This window comes from Phyllobates terribilis, unplaced genomic scaffold, assembly GCF_046119375.1.
Source record: "Phyllobates terribilis strain yellow unplaced genomic scaffold, ASM4611937v1 Scaffold_325__1_contigs__length_2139453, whole genome shotgun sequence".
Taxonomy (NCBI): domain Eukaryota; kingdom Metazoa; phylum Chordata; class Amphibia; order Anura; family Dendrobatidae; genus Phyllobates; species Phyllobates terribilis.
Window position 1 is genome coordinate 530,810 of NW_027363085.1, and position 23,366 is coordinate 554,175.

A 23,366-nucleotide genomic window follows, 5' to 3' on the forward strand; every position below is an offset into this window, starting at 1 on the left:
TGTGATGCAATGCTATCTTTCTAGCTCTCCCTTTTTACTTCCTTTTGGATAAACAGACATATTAGGCAAGCATTTTGGAGCTTTCACCTAAATAACTACAGGTGGTGAGATAAGCTGCACAATATAATTGACCTTTCAGTATATTGTTGCACACACACCATCTATTTAGCAAATGCCCTTGTTATCAACAGCAGCCTTTTAAACTCACCTGAGCTAACAGGTATGTGCGCTGGTTACTCTGCTGCACTTAAAATTTCTTTTTTGGTTTGCTACAATGCCTTTTCTGAAACGTTGTCTCCTTCTGCTGGAACACTGACTTCTTTCATTTAATGCCTGCAGACTATAAAAGAGAACCCAACCCAAAAAGTTTGGTTGATTAGTCTGTGGCATTCTGTTAAACTGTTGCTTATGGCGGTCTCTGTGAGCTTCTCAGCGACATTCAGCCAGCCAGGTATCCTGCCTGCAGTAGATGGAATGTGGCAATGGAACGCTGGCTGCGCGTGTCATAATAGGCTCTGAGCCTTTATATACCTGTGCACAGCAGCAGCCACCTTCAGTCTGCTGCTGGACAGCCAGCAGCAGCAGCAGCAGGAGAGGTATGTAATCAGGAGCCCTCCTGCTAAGGGTAGACAGCTGCTCGTTCCACCCCACCCCCCGCCTTAATTGGTTCTCCTCCCTTCCAACGGTGTTGAGGCGGGTGGGAACAGCAGGGGGTGAAGGTGCTGTGTTTAAAGAGGTGGAGTTATGCAGATCTAAAACGCGTGGATTGCAGCAGCAGCAAGCCGAAAAGTGCAGGCATGTAAGGGATCTAGAGGTTGACAACATGTCTTCTTAACGGGAGTCCAGGAGCTCATCTCCACAAATGGACTTTTCAGGATCCTTGGGTGGCTCCGTAGTTTGAAAAAAATTCTGGTTATCGCTTCTCGGCCTTTTGGCTAAGATCAAGTGTAGTATCTGTTCTTATCAGTTTAATATCTGATACGTCCCCTATCTGGGGACCATATATTAAATGGATTTTTAGAACAGGGAGATGGAAAAAGAGCTTGCTCTGTCCACTCCACGCATTGACCTGGTATTGCAGTATCTCCAGGACCGGTGCACCCCTTCTTTAATGCAGTTTCTAAAATCAGAAAGAATTGAATTCAATGTTTTTTGTTCATTTTGCTTGTTTGTCGGATTTTGGGATGGACTCTTTGGCTTTGCTTTTCTTCTCCTCATTGGATTTTTCATGTTCAAAGTTGCAGAAGCCAGATTACAAGCTCATTTTGGTTCAACTTCAGCAACTGTGCATTGCATTGCCATGTAATGTGATGCAATGCTATCTTTCTAGCTCTCCCTTTTTACTTCCTTTTGGATAAACAGACATATTAGGCAAGCATTTTGGAGCTTTCACCTAAATAACTACAGGTGGTGAGATAAGCTGCACAATATAATTGACCTTTCAGTATATTGTTGCACACACACCATCTATTTAGCAAATGCCCTTGTTATCAACAGCAGCCTTTTAAACTCACCTGAGCTAACAGGTATGTGCGCTGGTTACTCTGCTGCGCTTAAAATTTCTTTTTTGGTTTGCTACAATGCCTTTTCTGAAACGTTGTCTCCTTCTGCTGGAACACTGACTTCTTTCATTTAATGCCTGCAGACTATAAAAGAGAACCCAACCCAAAAAGTTTGGTTGATTAGTCTGTGGCATTCTGTTAAACTGTTGCTTATGGCGGTCTCTGTGAGCTTCTCAGCGACATTCAGCCAGCCAGGTATCCTGCCTGCAGTAGATGGAATGTGGCAATGGAACGCTGGCTGCGCGTGTCATAATAGGCTCTGAGCCTTTATATACCTGTGCACAGCAGCAGCCACCTTCAGTCTGCTGCTGGACAGCCAGCAGCAGCAGCAGCAGGAGAGGTATGTAATCAGGAGCCCTCCTGCTAAGGGTAGACAGCTGCTCGTTCCACCCCACCCCCCGCCTTAATTGGTTCTCCTCCCTTCCAACGGTGTTGAGGCGGGTGGGAACAGCAGGGGGTGAAGGTGCTGTGTTTAAAGAGGTGGAGTTATGCAGATCTAAAACGCGTGGATTGCAGCAGCAGCAAGCCGAAAAGTGCAGGCATGTAAGGGATCTAGAGGTTGACAACATGTCTTCTTAACGGGAGTCCAGGAGCTCATCTCCACAAATGGACTTTTCAGGATCCTTGGGTGGCTCCGTAGTTTGAAACCAATTCTGGTTATCGCTTCTCGGCCTTTTGGCTAAGATCAAGTGTAGTATCTGATTTGCACAGCGCCTGTTGACTGCCCTTGAGGACGACCTGAGGAACTCTGTCCCCAGGGCGAGCCTATCGCACCATTCTGTGCTTTATGGACTCTTCCCTGGGGTTCATACCGTCGGAGCCATCCAGGAGGCTTGGCGCCTTATGAACTGCTTCAAGGATGCCGTTTGGGTCGCCAGGAACCGGCTCATCTTGAGGAGGGAGAAGATGTCCATCCAGGACTGCCGCAGGCTGATCCACAGCCTGCTCAGAGACTATTCCATCGAGGACGGTCCGGAGGACGAGGATGAGGACTAAACCCCTCCTCCCCCTCTCCCCTTATGTGTCTTGTCTTTCAATAAAGCTTCGGGCCTGTGATTTTCCTCTCCCCATCCCCTTTTTCCCAATCCCCATCCCTTATCACGGTTCGTCGTACTGTATTGATTGACATGCTTTTTCTTTCAGATTGAGTGTTTTGTGTAGCATAGGGGTGTGATGTGTCTAGTTAGTGCGTCGTATCCTCATGCTATGTAAATATGATGTAGAATTCTGGGTGTACTGGGCTGCGGCACTGTACACTGTCTGTTAACTTATTTTTTGTGCTAATAAAAGATATATTCAATCAAAAAATCTGTTCTTATCAGTTTAATATCTGATACGTCCCCTATCTGGGGACCATATATTAAATGGATTTTTAGAACAGGGAGATGGAAAAAGAGCTTGCTCTGTCCACTCCACGCATTGACCTGGTATTGCAGTATCTCCAGGACCGGTGCACCCCTTCTTTAATGCAGTTTCTAAAATCAGAAAGAATTGAATTCAATGTTTTTTGTTCATTTTGCTTGTTTGTCGGATTTTGGGATGGACTCTTTGGCTTTGCTTTTCTTCTCCTCATTGGATTTTTCATGTTCAAAGTTGCAGAAGCCAGATTACAAGCTCATTTTGGTTCAACTTCAGCAACTGTGCATTGCATTGCCATGTAATGTGATGCAATGCTATCTTTCTAGCTCTCCCTTTTTACTTCCTTTTGGATAAACAGACATATTAGGCAAGCATTTTGGAGCTTTCACCTAAATAACTACAGGTGGTGAGATAAGCTGCACAATATAATTGACCTTTCAGTATATTGTTGCACACACACCATCTATTTAGCAAATGCCCTTGTTATCAACAGCAGCCTTTTAAACTCACCTGAGCTAACAGGTATGTGCGCTGGTTACTCTGCTGCGCTTAAAATTTCTTTTTTGGTTTGCTACAATGCCTTTTCTGAAACGTTGTCTCCTTCTGCTGGAACACTGACTTCTTTCATTTAATGCCTGCAGACTATAAAAGAGAACCCAACCCAAAAAGTTTGGTTGATTAGTCTGTGGCATTCTGTTAAACTGTTGCTTATGGCGGTCTCTGTGAGCTTCTCAGCGACATTCAGCCAGCCAGGTATCCTGCCTGCAGTAGATGGAATGTGGCAATGGAACGCTGGCTGCGCGTGTCATAATAGGCTCTGAGCCTTTATATACCTGTGCACAGCAGCAGCCACCTTCAGTCTGCTGCTGGACAGCCAGCAGGAGAGGTATGTAATCAGGAGCCCTCCTGCTAAGGGTAGACAGCTGCTCGTTCCACCCCACCCCCCGCCTTAATTGGTTCTCCTCCCTTCCAACGGTGTTGAGGCGGGTGGGAACAGCAGGGGGTGAAGGTGCTGTGTTTAAAGAGGTGGAGTTATGCAGATCTAAAACGCGTGGATTGCAGCAGCAGCAAGCCGAAAAGTGCAGGCATGTAAGGGATCTAGAGGTTGACAACATGTCTTCTTAACGGGAGTCCAGGAGCTCATCTCCACAAATGGACTTTTCAGGATCCTTGGGTGGCTCCGTAGTTTGAAACCAATTCTGGTTATCGCTTCTCGGCCTTTTGGCTAAGATCAAGTGTAGTATCTGTTCTTATCAGTTTAATATCTGATACGTCCCCTATCTGGGGACCATATATTAAATGGATTTTTAGAACAGGGAGATGGAAAAAGAGCTTGCTCTGTCCACTCCACGCATTGACCTGGTATTGCAGTATCTCCAGGACCGGTGCACCCCTTCTTTAATGCAGTTTCTAAAATCAGAAAGAATTGAATTCAATGTTTTTTGTTCATTTTGCTTGTTTGTCGGATTTTGGGATGGACTCTTTGGCTTTGCTTTTCTTCTCCTCATTGGATTTTTCATGTTCAAAGTTGCAGAAGCCAGATTACAAGCTCATTTTGGTTCAACTTCAGCAACTGTGCATTGCATTGCCATGTAATGTGATGCAATGCTATCTTTCTAGCTCTCCCTTTTTACTTCCTTTTGGATAAACAGACATATTAGGCAAGCATTTTGGAGCTTTCACCTAAATAACTACAGGTGGTGAGATAAGCTGCACAATATAATTGACCTTTCAGTATATTGTTGCACACACACCATCTATTTAGCAAATGCCCTTGTTATCAACAGCAGCCTTTTAAACTCACCTGAGCTAACAGGTATGTGCGCTGGTTACTCTGCTGCGCTTAAAATTTCTTTTTTGGTTTGCTACAATGCCTTTTCTGAAACGTTGTCTCCTTCTGCTGGAACACTGACTTCTTTCATTTAATGCCTGCAGACTATAAAAGAGAACCCAACCCAAAAAGTTTGGTTGATTAGTCTGTGGCATTCTGTTAAACTGTTGCTTATGGCGGTCTCTGTGAGCTTCTCAGCGACATTCAGCCAGCCAGGTATCCTGCCTGCAGTAGATGGAATGTGGCAATGGAACGCTGGCTGCGAGTGTCATAATAGGCTCTGAGCCTTTATATACCTGTGCACAGCAGCAGCCACCTTCAGTCTGCTGCTGGACAGCCAGCAGCAGCAGCAGCAGGAGAGGTATGTAATCAGGAGCCCTCCTGCTAAGGGTAGACAGCTGCTCGTTCCACCCCACCCCCCGCCTTAATTGGTTCTCCTCCCTTCCAACGGTGTTGAGGCGAGTGGGAACAGCAGGGGGTGAAGGTGCTGTGTTTAAAGAGGTGGAGTTATGCAGATCTAAAACGCGTGGATTGCAGCAGCAGCAAGCCGAAAAGTGCAGGCATGTAAGGGATCTAGAGGTTGACAACATGTCTTCTTAACGGGAGTCCAGGAGCTCATCTCCACAAATGGACTTTTCAGGATCCTTGGGTGGCTCCGTAGTTTGAAACCAATTCTGGTTATCGCTTCTCGGCCTTTTGGCTAAGATCAAGTGTAGTATCTGATTTGCACAGCGCCTGTTGACTGCCCTTGAGGACGACCTGAGGAACTCTGTCCCCAGGGCGAGCCTATCGCACCATTCTGTGCTTTATGGACTCTTCCCTGGGGTTCATACCGTCGGAGCCATCCAGGAGGCTTGGCGCCTTATGAACTGCTTCAAGGATGCCGTTTGGGTCGCCAGGAACCGGCTCATCTTGAGGAGGGAGAGGATGTCCATCCAGGACTGCCGCAGGCTGATCCACAGCCTGCTCAGAGACTATTCCATCGAGGACGGTCCGGAGGACGAGGATGAGGACTAAACCCCTCCTCCCCCTCTCCCCTTATGTGTCTTGTCTTTCAATAAAGCTTCGGGCCTGTGATTTTCCCCTCCCCATCCCCTTTTTCCCAATCCCCATCCCTTATCACGGTTCGTCGTACTGTATTGATTGACATGCTTTTTCTTTCAGATTGAGTGTTTTGTGTAGCATAGGGGTGTGATGTGTCTAGTTAGTGCGTCGTATCCTCATGCTATGTAAATATGATGTAGAATTCTGGGTGTACTGGGCTGCGGCACTGTACACTGTCTGTTAACTTATTTTTTGTGCTAATAAAAGATATATTCAATCAAAAAATCTGTTCTTATCAGTTTAATATCTGATACGTCCCCTATCTGGGGACCATATATTAAATGGATTTTTAGAACAGGGAGATGGAAAAAGAGCTTGCTCTGTCCACTCCACGCATTGACCTGGTATTGCAGTATCTCCAGGACCGGTGCACCCCTTCTTTAATGCAGTTTCTAAAATCAGAAAGAATTGAATTCAATGTTTTTTGTTCATTTTGCTTGTTTGTCGGATTTTGGGATGGACTCTTTGGCTTTGCTTTTCTTCTCCTCATTGGATTTTTCATGTTCAAAGTTGCAGAAGCCAGATTACAAGCTCATTTTGGTTCAACTTCAGCAACTGTGCATTGCATTGCCATGTAATGTGATGCAATGCTATCTTTCTAGCTCTCCCTTTTTACTTCCTTTTGGATAAACAGACATATTAGGCAAGCATTTTGGAGCTTTCACCTAAATAACTACAGGTGGTGAGATAAGCTGCACAATATAATTGACCTTTCAGTATATTGTTGCACACACACCATCTATTTAGCAAATGCCCTTGTTATCAACAGCAGCCTTTTAAACTCACCTGAGCTAACAGGTATGTGCGCTGGTTACTCTGCTGCGCTTAAAATTTCTTTTTTGGTTTGCTACAATGCCTTTTCTGAAACGTTGTCTCCTTCTGCTGGAACACTGACTTCTTTCATTTATTGCCTGCAGACTATAAAAGAGAACCCAACCCAAAAAGTTTGGTTGATTAGTCTGTGGCATTCTGTTAAACTGTTGCTTATGGCGGTCTCTGTGAGCTTCTCAGCGACATTCAGCCAGCCAGGTATCCTGCCTGCAGTAGATGGAATGTGGCAATGGAACGCTGGCTGCGCGTGTCATAATAGGCTCTGAGCCTTTATATACCTGTGCACAGCAGCAGCCACCTTCAGTCTGCTGCTGGACAGCCAGCAGGAGAGGTATGTAATCAGGAGCCCTCCTGCTAAGGGTAGACAGCTGCTCGTTCCACCCCACCCCCCGCCTTAATTGGTTCTCCTCCCTTCCAACGGTGTTGAGGCGGGTGGGAACAGCAGGGGGTGAAGGTGCTGTGTTTAAAGAGGTGGAGTTATGCAGATCTAAAACGCGTGGATTGCAGCAGCAGCAAGCCGAAAAGTGCAGGCATGTAAGGGATCTAGAGGTTGACAACATGTCTTCTTAACGGGAGTCCAGGAGCTCATCTCCACAAATGGACTTTTCAGGATCCTTGGGTGGCTCCGTAGTTTGAAACCAATTCTGGTTATCGCTTCTCGGCCTTTTGGCTAAGATCAAGTGTAGTATCTGTTCTTATCAGTTTAATATCTGATACGTCCCCTATCTGGGGACCATATATTAAATGGATTTTTAGAACAGGGAGATGGAAAAAGAGCTTGCTCTGTCCACTCCACGCATTGACCTGGTATTGCAGTATCTCCAGGACCGGTGCACCCCTTCTTTAATGCAGTTTCTAAAATCAGAAAGAATTGAATTCAATGTTTTTTGTTCATTTTGCTTGTTTGTCGGATTTTGGGATGGACTCTTTGGCTTTGCTTTTCTTCTCCTCATTGGATTTTTCATGTTCAAAGTTGCAGAAGCCAGATTACAAGCTCATTTTGGTTCAACTTCAGCAACTGTGCATTGCATTGCCATGTAATGTGATGCAATGCTATCTTTCTAGCTCTCCCTTTTTACTTCCTTTTGGATAAACAGACATATTAGGCAAGCATTTTGGAGCTTTCACCTAAATAACTACAGGTGGTGAGATAAGCTGCACAATATAATTGACCTTTCAGTATATTGTTGCACACACACCATCTATTTAGCAAATGCCCTTGTTATCAACAGCAGCCTTTTAAACTCACCTGAGCTAACAGGTATGTGCGCTGGTTACTCTGCTGCGCTTAAAATTTCTTTTTTGGTTTGCTACAATGCCTTTTCTGAAACGTTGTCTCCTTCTGCTGGAACACTGACTTCTTTCATTTAATGCCTGCAGACTATAAAAGAGAACCCAACCCAAAAAGTTTGGTTGATTAGTCTGTGGCATTCTGTTAAACTGTTGCTTATGGCGGTCTCTGTGAGCTTCTCAGCGACATTCAGCCAGCCAGGTATCCTGCCTGCAGTAGATGGAATGTGGCAATGGAACGCTGGCTGCGCGTGTCATAATAGGCTCTGAGCCTTTATATACCTGTGCACAGCAGCAGCCACCTTCAGTCTGCTGCTGGACAGCCAGCAGCAGCAGCAGCAGGAGAGGTATGTAATCAGGAGCCCTCCTGCTAAGGGTAGACAGCTGCTCGTTCCACCCCACCCCCCGCCTTAATTGGTTCTCCTCCCTTCCAACGGTGTTGAGGCGGGTGGGAACAGCAGGGGGTGAAGGTGCTGTGTTTAAAGAGGTGGAGTTATGCAGATCTAAAACGCGTGGATTGCAGCAGCAGCAAGCCGAAAAGTGCAGGCATGTAAGGGATCTAGAGGTTGACAACATGTCTTCTTAACGGGAGTCCAGGAGCTCATCTCCACAAATGGACTTTTCAGGATCCTTGGGTGGCTCCGTAGTTTGAAACCAATTCTGGTTATCGCTTCTCGGCCTTTTGGCTAAGATCAAGTGTAGTATCTGATTTGCACAGCGCCTGTTGACTGCCCTTGAGGACGACCTGAGGAACTCTGTCCCCAGGGCGAGCCTATCGCACCATTCTGTGCTTTATGGACTCTTCCCTGGGGTTCATACCGTCGGAGCCATCCAGGAGGCTTGGCTCCTTATGAACTGCTTCAAGGATGCCGTTTGGGTCGCCAGGAACCGGCTCATCTTGAGGAGGGAGAGGATGTCCATCCAGGACTGCCGCAGGCTGATCCACAGCCTGCTCAGAGACTATTCCATCGAGGACGGTCCGGAGGACGAGGATGAGGACTAAACCCCTCCTCCCCCTCTCCCCTTATGTGTCTTGTCTTTCAATAAAGCTTCGGGCCTGTGATTTTCCCCTCCCCATCCCCTTTTTCCCAATCCCCATCCCTTATCACGGTTCGTCGTACTGTATTGATTGACATGCTTTTTCTTTCAGATTGAGTGTTTTGTGTAGCATAGGGGTGTGATGTGTCTAGTTAGTGCGTCGTATCCTCATGCTATGTAAATATGATGTAGAATTCTGGGTGTACTGGGCTGCGGCACTGTACACTGTCTGTTAACTTATTTTTTGTGCTAATAAAAGATATATTCAATCAAAAAATCTGTTCTTATCAGTTTAATATCTGATACGTCCCCTATCTGGGGACCATATATTAAATGGATTTTTAGAACAGGGAGATGGAAAAAGAGCTTGCTCTGTCCACTCCACGCATTGACCTGGTATTGCAGTATCTCCAGGACCGGTGCACCCCTTCTTTAATGCAGTTTCTAAAATCAGAAAGAATTGAATTCAATGTTTTTTGTTCATTTTGCTTGTTTGTCGGATTTTGGGATGGACTCTTTGGCTTTGCTTTTCTTCTCCTCATTGGATTTTTCATGTTCAAAGTTGCAGAAGCCAGATTACAAGCTCATTTTGGTTCAACTTCAGCAACTGTGCATTGCATTGCCATGTAATGTGATGCAATGCTATCTTTCTAGCTCTCCCTTTTTACTTCCTTTTGGATAAACAGACATATTAGGCAAGCATTTTGGAGCTTTCACCTAAATAACTACAGGTGGTGAGATAAGCTGCACAATATAATTGACCTTTCAGTATATTGTTGCACACACACCATCTATTTAGCAAATGCCCTTGTTATCAACAGCAGCCTTTTAAACTCACCTGAGCTAACAGGTATGTGCGCTGGTTACTCTGCTGCGCTTAAAATTTCTTTTTTGGTTTGCTACAATGCCTTTTCTGAAACGTTGTCTCCTTCTGCTGGAACACTGACTTCTTTCATTTAATGCCTGCAGACTATAAAAGAGAACCCAACCCAAAAAGTTTGGTTGATTAGTCTGTGGCATTCTGTTAAACTGTTGCTTATGGCGGTCTCTGTGAGCTTCTCAGCGACATTCAGCCAGCCAGGTATCCTGCCTGCAGTAGATGGAATGTGGCAATGGAACGCTGGCTGCGCGTGTCATAATAGGCTCTGAGCCTTTATATACCTGTGCACAGCAGCAGCCACCTTCAGTCTGCTGCTGGACAGCCAGCAGCAGCAGCAGCAGGAGAGGTATGTAATCAGGAGCCCTCCTGCTAAGGGTAGACAGCTGCTCGTTCCACCCCACCCCCCGCCTTAATTGGTTCTCCTCCCTTCCAACGGTGTTGAGGCGGGTGGGAACAGCAGGGGGTGAAGGTGCTGTGTTTAAAGAGGTGGAGTTATGCAGATCTAAAACGCGTGGATTGCAGCAGCAGCAAGCCGAAAAGTGCAGGCATGTAAGGGATCTAGAGGTTGACAACATGTCTTCTTAACGGGAGTCCAGGAGCTCATCTCCACAAATGGACTTTTCAGGATCCTTGGGTGGCTCCGTAGTTTGAAACCAATTCTGGTTATCGCTTCTCGGCCTTTTGGCTAAGATCAAGTGTAGTATCTTTCGAAAAGGCGGTTTTGGATGTTTGCCGCCCTAGTAGATTGATACATTATGCACACTGGGGTTTAGGCGCTTGTTAGTACGCCAGGTGGCTAATATAGTCATCTGGTGGAAAGCATGGCCCCCCAGGATCGACGCCATTGGGCCGGGGAAGATCGAAAGCCCGAAGTGTGAAGTGCCCCAGGAGTGGTGACCCTGGGGTGCCTTAACTCACTGGGATTGGGAACCCCACTTGAGTTTATGGCACATTTGCACTAGCACTTCAATATTTCTTTCTTCACACACACCCTTATTCCGGGCCTTCTGGCCTTAGGATGGGGAATTTTTCAATTCCCGGTCGAAGGTCCGGGCAGTATTATACTGTGAAACCTTCACTATTTATTTAATTTTTTTTTGTCACTGTGTGTCCACTTTTTCACGTGTGTCCACGTCCTTACTAGGATTTTGTCGGGATGCGGTTCCCTTACGGGTTCCTCTCTTGGCAGGTCTAGGGGGGGAGTGTGTGGCCATCAGGTTCCGCTCCCCCCTGAACCCCCCTGGCTCTCCTCTTTCGGGAGGAGAGCGTTGTTGGCTCCCCTCTTCCGGGAGGGGAGCACAGTCTTTGGCTCCCAGTGCCTTGCTCGGGTGAGAACTCGGGCAGGTATTGAGGGTAAGATTGGGTCGCCTCTGGCTCCGGCTGGAGGTGGCTATTTGTCCCTGTGCCTCGCTGTGGCCTTCTGGCACGGAGGGACGGGGAATGGTTTGGGGGACCCTTCTCCTTTTGGAGAAGGTTTCAAGAAGACCAGCATCCTAGTGCACTTTTTTTTGTGGCACTTGTCACTTTTTTAAGCGCACTCGGGTTTTGTACACGAATTCGGGCTTTCGATAAAAAAAAAAAAATCTGTTCTTATCAGTTTAATATCTGATACGTCCGCTATCTGGGGACCATATATTAAATGGATTTTTAGAACAGGGAGATGGAAAAAGAGCTTGCTCTGTCCACTCCACGCATTGACCTGGTATTGCAGTATCTCCAGGACCGGTGCACCCCTTCTTTAATGCAGTTTCTAAAATCAGAAAGAATTGAATTCAATGTTTTTTGTTCATTTTGCTTGTTTGTCGGATTTTGGGATGGACTCTTTGGCTTTGCTTTTCTTCTCCTCATTGGATTTTTCATGTTCAAAGTTGCAGAAGCCAGATTACAAGCTCATTTTGGTTCAACTTCAGCAACTGTGCATTGCATTGCCATGTAATGTGATGCAATGCTATCTTTCTAGCTCTCCCTTTTTACTTCCTTTTGGATAAACAGACATATTAGGCAAGCATTTTGGAGCTTTCACCTAAATAACTACAGGTGGTGAGATAAGCTGCACAATATAATTGACCTTTCAGTATATTGTTGCACACACACCATCTATTTAGCAAATGCCCTTGTTATCAACAGCAGCCTTTTAAACTCACCTGAGCTAACAGGTATGTGCGCTGGTTACTCTGCTGCGCTTAAAATTTCTTTTTTGGTTTGCTACAATGCCTTTTCTGAAACGTTGTCTCCTTCTGCTGGAACACTGACTTCTTTCATTTAATGCCTGCAGACTATAAAAGAGAACCCAACCCAAAAAGTTTGGTTGATTAGTCTGTGGCATTCTGTTAAACTGTTGCTTATGGCGGTCTCTGTGAGCTTCTCAGCGACATTCAGCCAGCCAGGTATCCTGCCTGCAGTAGATGGAATGTGGCAATGGAACGCTGGCTGCGCGTGTCATAATAGGCTCTGAGCCTTTATATACCTGTGCACAGCAGCAGCCACCTTCAGTCTGCTGCTGGACAGCCAGCAGCAGCAGCAGCAGGAGAGGTATGTAATCAGGAGCCCTCCTGCTAAGGGTAGACAGCTGCTCGTTCCACCCCACCCCCCGCCTTAATTGGTTCTCCTCCCTTCCAACGGTGTTGAGGCGGGTGGGAACAGCAGGGGGTGAAGGTGCTGTGTTTAAAGAGGTGGAGTTATGCAGATCTAAAACGCGTGGATTGCAGCAGCAGCAAGCCGAAAAGTGCAGGCATGTAAGGGATCTAGAGGTTGACAACATGTCTTCTTAACGGGAGTCCAGGAGCTCATCTCCACAAATGGACTTTTCAGGATCCTTGGGTGGCTCCGTAGTTTGAAACCAATTCTGGTTATCGCTTCTCGGCCTGTTGGCTAAGATCAAGTGTAGTATGCGTCCCCACTGAAGAATGAGCGTTTGAAGCTTTTCCAGACCCTGCGGCTTCAGCTTGCCACCACCAGGACCTTAGTGATGGCCGGGGATTTCAACTGCCCCATCGAGGAGGATGGTCGTAATTCTGGCACATCTGCCAAGTTGGACATCACGTCCAAGCTGCTCATCGAGATGGTAACCGAGGCCTCTCTTCAGGACGTGGTGGGCTCCATGGGGAGAGGCTCCACAAACTATTCGTGGAGCCGACCCGATGGCTCACTCCGCTCCAGGATTGACTTTGTGTTCACCTCTCGGGCAGTCAGGCAGAGTAGGCACTCGATGGTCCCCTGCTTCTTCTCCGACCACAGAGCCATTCACTTACAAGGTGTCCTCGGCGACGGTTTTCCGTCCGGCCCCGGCTCCTGGAAGCTGAATTGTGCTCTGCTGGCTCAGGATGAAGTCGTGGAGGAGCTGAGAGCAGCCTACGCAATGTGGCAGTCCTACAAGGGTATCTTCCAAACAGTCTCTGATTGGTGGGAATATGTTAAACTTGAGTTTCGCTGTTTCTTTCAGGCCAAGGGTCGACAACAGGCGTGTGAGAAGAGGAGGGACTTCAGAGGGCTGCAGCGCGAGCTGCGGTCGCTGCAGGACCTTCTTCACTGCGGCTGGGACGTGAGGGAGGAGCTGGAGGAGACCAAGAAGAGCCTGAAAAGGCACTTTGAGGAGGAGTCCAAGCGAATCGTCTTCCGTTCCAAAGTGGAGAATCTGGAGAAGGGTGAGAAATGTAACTCATTCTTTTTCAGGAAACTTCATGCCGGTCACACGCCCCTGAACGAGCTGCGAGACGAGAGCGGAAACATGCGACGTGGGAAGGAGGACGTGATGAAGGTCGTCAGCGACTTCTACAGCGAACTCTACTCCCACAAGACTACCGACCCCGACGCTGCTGATAAGTTCCTGTCAGGTATCACTAACCATCTTGATCCTGCAGGCACGGCAGCCTTGGACAAACCTCTGATGGTGGGCGAATTGCTCTCTGCCGCTAAATCCTTTAGGACCGGCAGGACCCCGGGCAGTGATGGTCTTCCAGCGGAGCTCTATGTAGCGCTGGGAGACCTCATCTGTCCGGACCTGTTGGACCTGTACGAGGAGATGGTGGTGGAGGGTAGAATGCCTCCATCTTTGAGGGAAGGAATGGTCACGATCCTGTACAAGCGGAAGGGAGAGAGGTGCGACCTGAGGAATTGGCGTCCCATCACTCTGCTCAACGTGGACTACAAGATCCTGGCCAAGACAATGGCGACACGACTTAAGACGGTCATCGGACGGATCATCCACCCGGACCAGACCTGCGGCATCCCTGGACGTCGAATCGCAGACAGCCTCGCTCTCGTGCGGGACACGGTCGAGTACATCAAGTTCCGCCGCGCACACGCGGCCCTGGTCTCCTTGGATCAGGGGAAGGCCTTCGACCGGGTTTCCCACGAGTTCATGGGCCGAGCTCTGCACCGGTTAGGTTTGGGTAACATGTTTTGTTCGTATGTCCGTCTGATGTATTTTGATATCCACAGCTCGGTGTTGGTGAACGGCTGGAAGACTGACCCCTTCCCTGTCCTCTCTGGGGTCAGACAAGGCTGCCCTCTATCACCTCTTCTTTTTGTTTGTGTTATAGAACTCTTCGCAGAGGCTATCCGGCAGAATGGAGAGATCAGAGGGATCACCGCACCGGGTCCGGGACGACACGAGGTCAAGTGCTCGCTCTACATGGACGACGTCACCGTCTTCTGCGCTGATCGTGGTTCAGTCGACGCCCTCGTCCAGACGTGTGAGAGGTTCGGCCGGGCTTCAGGGGCCAAAGTCAACTGCAGGAAGTCGGAAGCCATGCTCTTCGGGGATTGGCAGCCGGCCTCCTCCGCCCCCTTCCCCTTCAACATTCAACCGGATTTCCTCAAGGTGCTGGGAGTCTGGTTCGGGAAGGAAGGAGCGGCCCTCAAGTCCTGGCAAGAACGCTTGGCCAAGGTGAAGCAACGGATCGGACTCTGGAGCCTCAGACACCTCACTTGTGAGGGTAAGGCACTCGTCCTGCGTAATGAGGTCCTGCCCGTCTTGCAGTACACGGCGCAGGCCTGGCCCCCACACGTCACTGTGTGCAGGGCCATTACCAGGACAGTGTTTCACTTTGTCTGGGGATCCAAGATGGACAGAGTCAGGCGGGCCGTCATGTACAAGGAGCCTCGCAAGGGTGGGAAGGGCGTTCCAGATATCCCCACCCTCCTGCGATCCTCTTTTGTGTGTGATTGTGTCCGCCGGACTTTGCAAGTCAAGAATGGCTCCGCGGGCAGGTCCATGTCTCGCTTCTTCCTGCTTCCTCTTTGGAGGCGACTCGGCTGGGACAAGTGGGACAGCTCCTTCCCCTACAACTGGACGACGTCATGGTTCTACGGAGACGTCGTTCGATTTGTGGGGGAACATCAACTGGAGGGACTCAAGCCCGACTTGTGGAAGCCCAAAACTATCCACAAGCTCATCAGAGCCAAGGATGACGTGGAGAACATCACAGGACTTCACCAGGACATGCTGGAGACTGTGTGGACAAATGTGTCGTCTGACAGGCTGACCAACGGGCACAAGGACTTGTCGTGGATGGCGATTCAGGGCGGACTGCCCGTCCGGTCATTCATGCATGCCCGGAACCTGTGCAAGACCCGGTACTGCCCAAGGTGCCCCTTCGTGGAGGAAACATCTTTGCACACTTTTTGGGACTGCGGATTTGCACAGCGCCTGTTGACTGCCCTTGAGGACGACCTGAGGAACTCTGTCCCCAGGGCGAGCCTATCGCACCATTCTGTGTTTTACGGACTCTTCCCTGGGGTTCATACCGTCGGAGCCATCCAGGAGGCTTGGCGACTTACGAACTGCTTCAAGGATGCCGTTTGGGTCGCCAGGAACCGGCTCATCTTGAGGAGGGAGAGGATGTCCATCCAGGACTGCCGCAGGCTGATCCACAGCCTGCTCAGAGACTATTCCATCGTGGACAGTCCGGAGGACGAGGATGAGGACTAAACCCCTCCTCCCCCTCTCCCCTTATGTGTCTTGTCTTTGAATAAAGCTTCGGGCCTGTGATTTTCCCCTCCCCATCCCCTTTTTCCCAATCCCCATCCCTTATCACGGTTCGTCGTACTGTATTGATTGACATGCTTTTTCTTTCAGATTGAGTGTTTTGTGTAGCATAGGGGTGTGATGTGTCTAGTTAGTGCGTCGTATCCTCATGCTATGTAAATATGATGTAGAATTCTGTGTGTACTGGGCTGCGGCACTGTACACTGTCTGTTAACTTATTTTTTGTGCTAATAAAAGATATATTCAATCAAAAAATCTGTTCTTATCAGTTTAATATCTGATTCGTCCCCTATCTGGGGACCATATATTAAATGGATTTTTAGAACAGGGAGATGGAAAAAGAGCTTGCTCTGTCCACTCCACGCATTGACCTGGTATTGCAGTATCTCCAGGACCGGTGCACCCCTTCTTTAATGCAGTTTCTAAAATCAGAAAGAATTGAATTCAATGTTTTTTGTTCATTTTGCTTGTTTGTCGGATTTTGGGATGGACTCTTTGGCTTTGCTTTTCTTCTCCTCATTGGATTTTTCATGTTCAAAGTTGCAGAAGCCAGATTACAAGCTCATTTTGGTTCAACTTCAGCAACTGTGCATTGCATTGCCATGTAATGTGATGCAATGCTATCTTTCTAGCTCTCCCTTTTTACTTCCTTTTGGATAAACAGACATATTAGGCAAGCATTTTGGAGCTTTCACCTAAATAACTACAGGTGGTGAGATAAGCTGCACAATATAATTGACCTTTCAGTATATTGTTGCACACACACCATCTATTTAGCAAATGCCCTTGTTATCAACAGCAGCCTTTTAAACTCACCTGAGCTAACAGGTATGTGCGCTGGTTACTCTGCTGCGCTTAAAATTTCTTTTTTGGTTTGCTACAATGCCTTTTCTGAAACGTTGTCTCCTTCTGCTGGAACACTGACTTCTTTCATTTAATGCCTGCAGACTATAAAAGAGAACCCAACCCAAAAAGTTTGGTTGATTAGTCTGTGGCATTCTGTTAAACTGTTGCTTATGGCGGTCTCTGTGAGCTTCTCAGCGACATTCAGCCAGCCAGGTATCCTGCCTGCAGTAGATGGAATGTGGCAATGGAACGCTGGCTGCGCGTGTCATAATAGGCTCTGAGCTTTTATATACCTGTGCACAGCTGCAGCCACCTTCAGTCTGCTGCTGGACAGCCAGCAGCAGCAGCAGCAGGAGAGGTATGTAATCAGGAGCCCTCCTGCTAAGGGTAGACAGCTGCTCGTTCCACCCCACCCCCCGCCTTAATTGGTTCTCCTCCCTTCCAACGGTGTTGAGGCGGGTGGGAACAGCAGGGGGTGAAGGTGCTGTGTTTAAAGAGGTGGAGTTATGCAGATCTAAAACGCGTGGATTGCAGCAGCAGCAAGCCGAAAAGTGCAGGCATGTAAGGGATCTAGAGGTTGACAACATGTCTTCTTAACGGGAGTCCAGGAGCTCATCTCCACAAATGGACTTTTCAGGATCCTTGGGTGGCTCCGTAGTTTGAAACCAATTCTGGTTATCGCTTCTCGGCCTTTTGGCTAAGATCAAGTGTAGTATCTGTTCTTATCAGTTTAATATCTGATACGTCCCCTATCTGGGGACCATATATTAAATGGATTTTTAGAACAGGGAGATGGAAAAAGAGCTTGCTCTGTCCACTCCACGCATTGACCTGGTATTGCAGTATCTCCAGGACCGGTGCACCCCTTCTTTAATGCAGTTTCTAAAATCAGAAAGAATTGAATTCAATGTTTTTTGTTCATTTTGCTTGTTTGTCGGATTTTGGGATGGACTCTTTGGCTTTGCTTTTCTTCTCCTCATTGGATTTTTCATGTTCAAAGTTGCAGAAGCCAGATTACAAGCTCATTTTGGTTCAACTTCAGCAACTGTGCATTGCATTGCCATGTAATGTGATGCAATGCTATCTTTCTAGCTCTCCCTTTTTACTTCCTTTTGGATAAACAGACATATTAGGCAAGCATTTTGGAGCTTTCACCTAAATAACTACAGGTGGTGAGATAAGCTGCACAATATAATTGACCTTTCAGTATATTGTTGCACACACACCATCTATTTAGCAAATGCCCTTGTTATCAACAGCAGCCTTTTAAACTCACCTGAGCTAACAGGTATGTGCGCTGGTTACTCTGCTGCGCTTAAAATTTCTTTTTTGGTTTGCTACAATGCCTTTTCTGAAACGTTGTCTCCTTCTGCTGGAACACTGACTTCTTTCATTTAATGCCTGCAGACTATAAAAGAGAACCCAACCCAAAAAGTTTGGTTGATTAGTCTGTGGCATTCTGTTAAACTGTTGCTTATGGCGGTCTCTGTGAGCTTCTCAGCGACATTCAGCCAGCCAGGTATCCTGCCTGCAGTAGATGGAATGTGGCAATGGAACGCTGGCTGCGCGTGTCATAATAGGCTCTGAGCCTTTATATACCTGTGCACAGCAGCAGCCACCTTCAGTCTGCTGCTGGACAGCCAGCAGCAGCAGCAGCAGGAGAGGTATGTAATCAGGAGCCCTCCTGCTAAGGGTAGACAGCTGCTCGTTCCACCCCACCCCCCGCCTTAATTGGTTCTCCTCCCTTCCAACGGTGTTGAGGCGGGTGGGAACAGCAGGGGGTGAAGGTGCTGTGTTTAAAGAGGTGGAGTTATGCAGATCTAAAACGCGTGGATTGCAGCAGCAGCAAGCCGAAAAGTGCAGGCATGTAAGGGATCTAGAGGTTGACAACATGTCTTCTTAACGGGAGTCCAGGAGCTCATCTCTACAAATGGACTTTTCAGGATCCTTGGGTGGCTCCGTAGTTTGAAACCAATTCTGGTTATTGCTTCTCGGCCTTTTGGCTAAGATCAAGTGTAGTATCTGTTCTTATCAGTTTAATATCTGATACGTCCCCTATCTGGGGACCATATATTAAATGGATTTTTAGAACAGGGAGATGGAAAAAGAGCTTGCTCTGTCCACTCCACGCATTGACCTGGTATTGCAGTATCTCCAGGACCGGTGCACCCCTTCTTTAATGCAGTTTCTAAAATCAGAAAGAATTGAATTCAATGTTTTTTGTTCATTTTGCTTGTTTGTCGGATTTTGGGATGGACTCTTTGGCTTTGCTTTTCTTCTCCTCATTGGATTTTTCATGTTCAAAGTTGCAGAAGCCAGATTACAAGCTCATTTTGGTTCAACTTCAGCAACTGTGCATTGCATTGCCATGTAATGTGATGCAATGCTATCTTTCTAGCTCTCCCTTTTTACTTCCTTTTGGATAAACAGACATATTAGGCAAGCATTTTGGAGCTTTCACCTAAATAACTACAGGTGGTGAGATAAGCTGCACAATATAATTGACCTTTCAGTATATTGTTGCACACACACCATCTATTTAGCAAATGCCCTTGTTATCAACAGCAGCCTTTTAAACTCACCTGAGCTAACAGGTATGTGCGCTGGTTACTCTGCTGCGCTTAAAATTTCTTTTTTGGTTTGCTACAATGCCTTTTCTGAAACGTTGTCTCCTTCTGCTGGAACACTGACTTCTTTCATTTAATGCCTGCAGACTATAAAAGAGAACCCAACCCAAAAAGTTTGGTTGATTAGTCTGTGGCATTCTGTTAAACTGTTGCTTATGGCGGTCTCTGTGAGCTTCTCAGCGACATTCAGCCAGCCAGGTATCCTGCCTGCAGTAGATGGAATGTGGCAATGGAACGCTGGCTGCGCGTGTCATAATAGGCTCTGAGCCTTTATATACCTGTGCACAGCAGCAGCCACCTTCAGTCTGCTGCTGGACAGCCAGCAGCAGCAGCAGCAGGAGAGGTATGTAATCAGGAGCCCTCCTGCTAAGGGTAGACAGCTGCTCGTTCCACCCCACCCCCCGCCTTAATTGGTTCTCCTCCCTTCCAACGGTGTTGAGGCGGGTGGGAACAGCAGGGGGTGAAGGTGCTGTGTTTAAAGAGGTGGAGTTATGCAGATCTAAAACGCGTGGATTGCAGCAGCAGCAAGCCGAAAAGTGCAGGCATGTAAGGGATCTAGAGGTTGACAACATGTCTTCTTAACGGGAGTCCAGGAGCTCATCTCCAGAAATGGACTTTTCAGGATCCTTGGGTGGCTCCGTAGTTTGAAACCAATTCTGGTTATCGCTTCTCGGCCTTTTGGCTAAGATCAAGTGTAGTATCTGTTCTTATCAGTTTAATATCTGATACGTCCCCTATCTGGGGACCATATATTAAATGGATTTTTAGAACAGGGAGATGGAAAAAGAGCTTGCTCTGTCCACTCCACGCATTGACCTGGTATTGCAGTATCTCCAGGACCGGTGCACCCCTTCTTTAATGCAGTTTCTAAAATCAGCAAGAATTGAATTCAATGTTTTTTGTTCATTTTGCTTGTTTGTCGGATTTTGGGATGGACTCTTTGGCTTTGCTTTTCTTCTCCTCATTGGATTTTTCATGTTCAAAGTTGCAGAAGCCAGATTACAAGCTCATTTTGGTTCAACTTCAGCAACTGTGCATTGCATTGCCATGTAATGTGATGCAATGCTATCTTTCTAGCTCTCCCTTTTTACTTCCTTTTGGATAAACAGACATATTAGGCAAGCATTTTGGAGCTTTCACCTAAATAACTACAGGTGGTGAGATAAGCTGCACAATATAATTGACCTTTCAGTATATTGTTGCACACACACCATCTATTTAGCAAATGCCCTTGTTATCAACAGCAGCCTTTTAAACTCACCTGAGCTAACAGGTATGTGCGCTGGTTACTCTGCTGCGCTTAAAATTTCTTTTTTGGTTTGCTACAATGCCTTTTCTGAAACGTTGTCTCCTTCTGCTGGAACACTGACTTCTTTCATTTAATGCCTGCAGACTATAAAAGAGAACCCAACCCAAAAAGTTTGGTTGATTAGTCTGTGGCATTCTGTTAAACTGTTGCTTATGGCGGTCTCTGTGAGCTTCTCAGCGACATTCAGCCAGCCAGGTATCCTGCCTGCAGTAGATGGAATGTGGCAATGGAACGCTGGCTGCGCGTGTCATAATAGGCTCTGAGCCTTTATATACCTGTGCACAGCAGCAGCCACCTTCAGTCTGCTGCTGGACAGCCAGCAGCAGCAGCAGCAGGAGAGGTATGTAATCAGGAGCCCTCCTGCTAAGGGTAGACAGCTGCTCGTTCCACCCCACCCCCCGCCTTAATTGGTTCTCCTCCCTTCCAACGGTGTTGAGGCGGGTGGGAACAGCAGGGGGTGAAGGTGCTGTGTTTAAAGAGGTGGAGTTATGCAGATCTAAAACGCGTGGATTGCAGCAGCAGCAAGCCGAAAAGTGCAGGCATGTAAGGGATCTAGAGGTTGACAACATGTCTTCTTAACGGGAGTCCAGGAGCTCATCTCCAGAAATGGACTTTTCAGGATCCTTGGGTGGCTCCGTAGTTTGAAACCAATTCTGGTTATCGCTTCTCGGCCTTTTGGCTAAGATCAAGTGTAGTATCTGTTCTTATCAGTTTAATATCTGATACGTCCCCTATCTGGGGACCATATATTAAATGGATTTTTAGAACAGGGAGATGGAAAAAGAGCTTGCTCTGTCCACTCCACGCATTGACCTGGTATTGCAGTATCTCCAGGACCGGTGCACCCCTTCTTTAATGCAGTTTCTAAAATCAGAAAGAATTGAATTCAATGTTTTTTGTTCATTTTGCTTGTTTGTCGGATTTTGGGATGGACTCTTTGGCTTTGCTTTTCTTCTCCTCATTGGATTTTTCATGTTCAAAGTTGCAGAAGCCAGATTACAAGCTCATTTTGGTTCAACTTCAGCAACTGTGCATTGCATTGCCATGTAATGTGATGCAATGCTATCTTTCTAGCTCTCCCTTTTTACTTCCTTTTGGATAAACAGACATATTAGGCAAGCATTTTGGAGCTTTCACCTAAATAACTACAGGTGGTGAGATAAGCTGCACAATATAATTGACCTTTCAGTATATTGTTGCACACACACCATCTATTTAGCAAATGCCCTTGTTATCAACAGCAGCCTTTTAAACTCACCTGAGCTAACAGGTATGTGCGCTGGTTACTCTGCTGCGCTTAAAATTTCTTTTTTGGTTTGCTACAATGCCTTTTCTGAAACGTTGTCTCCTTCTGCTGGAACACTGACTTCTTTCATTTAATGCCTGCAGACTATAAAAGAGAACCCAACCCAAAAAGTTTGGTTGATTAGTCTGTGGCATTCTGTTAAACTGTTGCTTATGGCGGTCTCTGTGAGCTTCTCAGCGACATTCAGCCAGCCAGGTATCCTGCCTGCAGTAGATGGAATGTGGCAATGGAACGCTGGCTGCGCGTGTCATAATAGGCTCTGAGCCTTTATATACCTGTGCACAGCAGCAGCCACCTTCAGTCTGCTGCTGGACAGCCAGCAGCAGCAGCAGCAGGAGAGGTATGTAATCAGGAGCCCTCCTGCTAAGGGTAGACAGCTGCTCGTTCCACCCCACCCCCCGCCTTAATTGGTTCTCCTCCCTTCCAACGGTGTTGAGGCGGGTGGGAACAGCAGGGGGTGAAGGTGCTGTGTTTAAAGAGGTGGAGTTATGCAGATCTAAAACGCGTGGATTGCAGCAGCAGCAAGCCGAAAAGTGCAGGCATGTAAGGGATCTAGAGGTTGACAACATGTCTTCTTAACGGGAGTCCAGGAGCTCATCTCCACAAATGGACTTTTCAGGATCCTTGGGTGGCTCCTTAGTTTGAAACCAATTCTGGTTATCGCTTCTCGGCCTTTTGGCTAAGATCAAGTGTAGTATCTGTTCTTATCAGTTTAATATCTGATACGTCCTCTATCTGGGGACCATATATTAAATGGATTTTTAGAACAGGGAGATGGAAAAAGAGCTTGCTCTGTCCACTCCACGCATTGACCTGGTATTGCAGTATCTCCAGGACCGGTGCACCCCTTCTTTAATGCAGTTTCTAAAATCAGAAAGAATTGAATTCAATGTTTTTTGTTCATTTTGCTTGTTTGTCGGATTTTGGGATGGACTCTTTAGCTTTGCTTTTCTTCTCCTCATTGGATTTTTCATGTTCAAAGTTGCAGAAGCCAGATTACAAGCTCATTTTGGTTCAACTTCAGCAACTGTGCATTGCATTGCCATGTAATGTGATGCAATGCTATCTTTCTAGCTCTCCCTTTTTACTTCCTTTTGGATAAACAGACATATTAGGCAAGCATTTTGGAGCTTTCACCTAAATAACTACAGGTGGTGAGATAAGCTGCACAATATAATTGACCTTTCAGTATATTGTTGCACACACACCATCTATTTAGCAAATGCCCTTGTTATCAACAGCAGCCTTTTAAACTCACCTGAGCTAACAGGTATGTGCGCTGGTTACTCTGCTGCGCTTAAAATTTCTTTTTTGGTTTGCTACAATGCCTTTTCTGAAACGTTGTCTCCTTCTGCTGGAACACTGACTTCTTTCATTTAATGCCTGCAGACTAT

General features: G+C 47.0%; 13 non-coding genes and 4 pseudogenes across 13 annotated transcripts; all 17 read left to right on the forward strand.

Annotated features, from left to right (window-relative positions):
- The first annotated feature begins 915 nt into the window (after positions 1–915).
- LOC141221367 (U2 spliceosomal RNA) lies at positions 916–1,106 on the forward strand. The gene has a single exon (XR_012289401.1). It is a non-coding gene; the product is annotated as a U2 spliceosomal RNA (small nuclear RNA).
- A 1,115-nt stretch (positions 1,107–2,221) lies between these two features.
- LOC141221626 (U2 spliceosomal RNA) lies at positions 2,222–2,360 on the forward strand (annotated as a pseudogene).
- Positions 2,361–2,830: 470 nt separating this feature from the next.
- Positions 2,831–3,023, forward strand: LOC141221557 (U2 spliceosomal RNA). The gene has a single exon (XR_012289584.1). It is a non-coding gene; the product is annotated as a U2 spliceosomal RNA (small nuclear RNA).
- Positions 3,024–4,126: 1,103 nt separating this feature from the next.
- Positions 4,127–4,317, forward strand: LOC141221368 (U2 spliceosomal RNA). The gene has a single exon (XR_012289402.1). It is a non-coding gene; the product is annotated as a U2 spliceosomal RNA (small nuclear RNA).
- Positions 4,318–5,432: 1,115 nt separating this feature from the next.
- LOC141221627 (U2 spliceosomal RNA) lies at positions 5,433–5,571 on the forward strand (annotated as a pseudogene).
- Positions 5,572–6,041: 470 nt separating this feature from the next.
- On the forward strand, positions 6,042–6,234 carry LOC141221558 (U2 spliceosomal RNA). Its single transcript, XR_012289585.1, has one exon. It is a non-coding gene; the product is annotated as a U2 spliceosomal RNA (small nuclear RNA).
- Positions 6,235–7,337: 1,103 nt separating this feature from the next.
- Positions 7,338–7,528, forward strand: LOC141221369 (U2 spliceosomal RNA). The gene has a single exon (XR_012289403.1). It is a non-coding gene; the product is annotated as a U2 spliceosomal RNA (small nuclear RNA).
- A 1,115-nt stretch (positions 7,529–8,643) lies between these two features.
- Positions 8,644–8,782, forward strand: LOC141221625 (U2 spliceosomal RNA; annotated as a pseudogene).
- A 470-nt stretch (positions 8,783–9,252) lies between these two features.
- On the forward strand, positions 9,253–9,445 carry LOC141221559 (U2 spliceosomal RNA). The gene has a single exon (XR_012289586.1). It is a non-coding gene; the product is annotated as a U2 spliceosomal RNA (small nuclear RNA).
- A 1,115-nt stretch (positions 9,446–10,560) lies between these two features.
- Positions 10,561–10,652, forward strand: LOC141221632 (U2 spliceosomal RNA; annotated as a pseudogene).
- A 794-nt stretch (positions 10,653–11,446) lies between these two features.
- Positions 11,447–11,631, forward strand: LOC141221610 (U2 spliceosomal RNA). Its single transcript, XR_012289619.1, has one exon. It is a non-coding gene; the product is annotated as a U2 spliceosomal RNA (small nuclear RNA).
- A 4,468-nt stretch (positions 11,632–16,099) lies between these two features.
- Positions 16,100–16,292, forward strand: LOC141221574 (U2 spliceosomal RNA). The gene has a single exon (XR_012289597.1). It is a non-coding gene; the product is annotated as a U2 spliceosomal RNA (small nuclear RNA).
- A 1,115-nt stretch (positions 16,293–17,407) lies between these two features.
- LOC141221371 (U2 spliceosomal RNA) lies at positions 17,408–17,598 on the forward strand. The gene has a single exon (XR_012289405.1). It is a non-coding gene; the product is annotated as a U2 spliceosomal RNA (small nuclear RNA).
- Positions 17,599–18,713: 1,115 nt separating this feature from the next.
- On the forward strand, positions 18,714–18,904 carry LOC141221458 (U2 spliceosomal RNA). Its single transcript, XR_012289490.1, has one exon. It is a non-coding gene; the product is annotated as a U2 spliceosomal RNA (small nuclear RNA).
- Positions 18,905–20,019: 1,115 nt separating this feature from the next.
- Positions 20,020–20,210, forward strand: LOC141221372 (U2 spliceosomal RNA). Its single transcript, XR_012289406.1, has one exon. It is a non-coding gene; the product is annotated as a U2 spliceosomal RNA (small nuclear RNA).
- Positions 20,211–21,325: 1,115 nt separating this feature from the next.
- On the forward strand, positions 21,326–21,516 carry LOC141221373 (U2 spliceosomal RNA). The gene has a single exon (XR_012289407.1). It is a non-coding gene; the product is annotated as a U2 spliceosomal RNA (small nuclear RNA).
- A 1,115-nt stretch (positions 21,517–22,631) lies between these two features.
- Positions 22,632–22,822, forward strand: LOC141221474 (U2 spliceosomal RNA). Its single transcript, XR_012289505.1, has one exon. It is a non-coding gene; the product is annotated as a U2 spliceosomal RNA (small nuclear RNA).
- Positions 22,823–23,366: the final 544 nt, after the last annotated feature.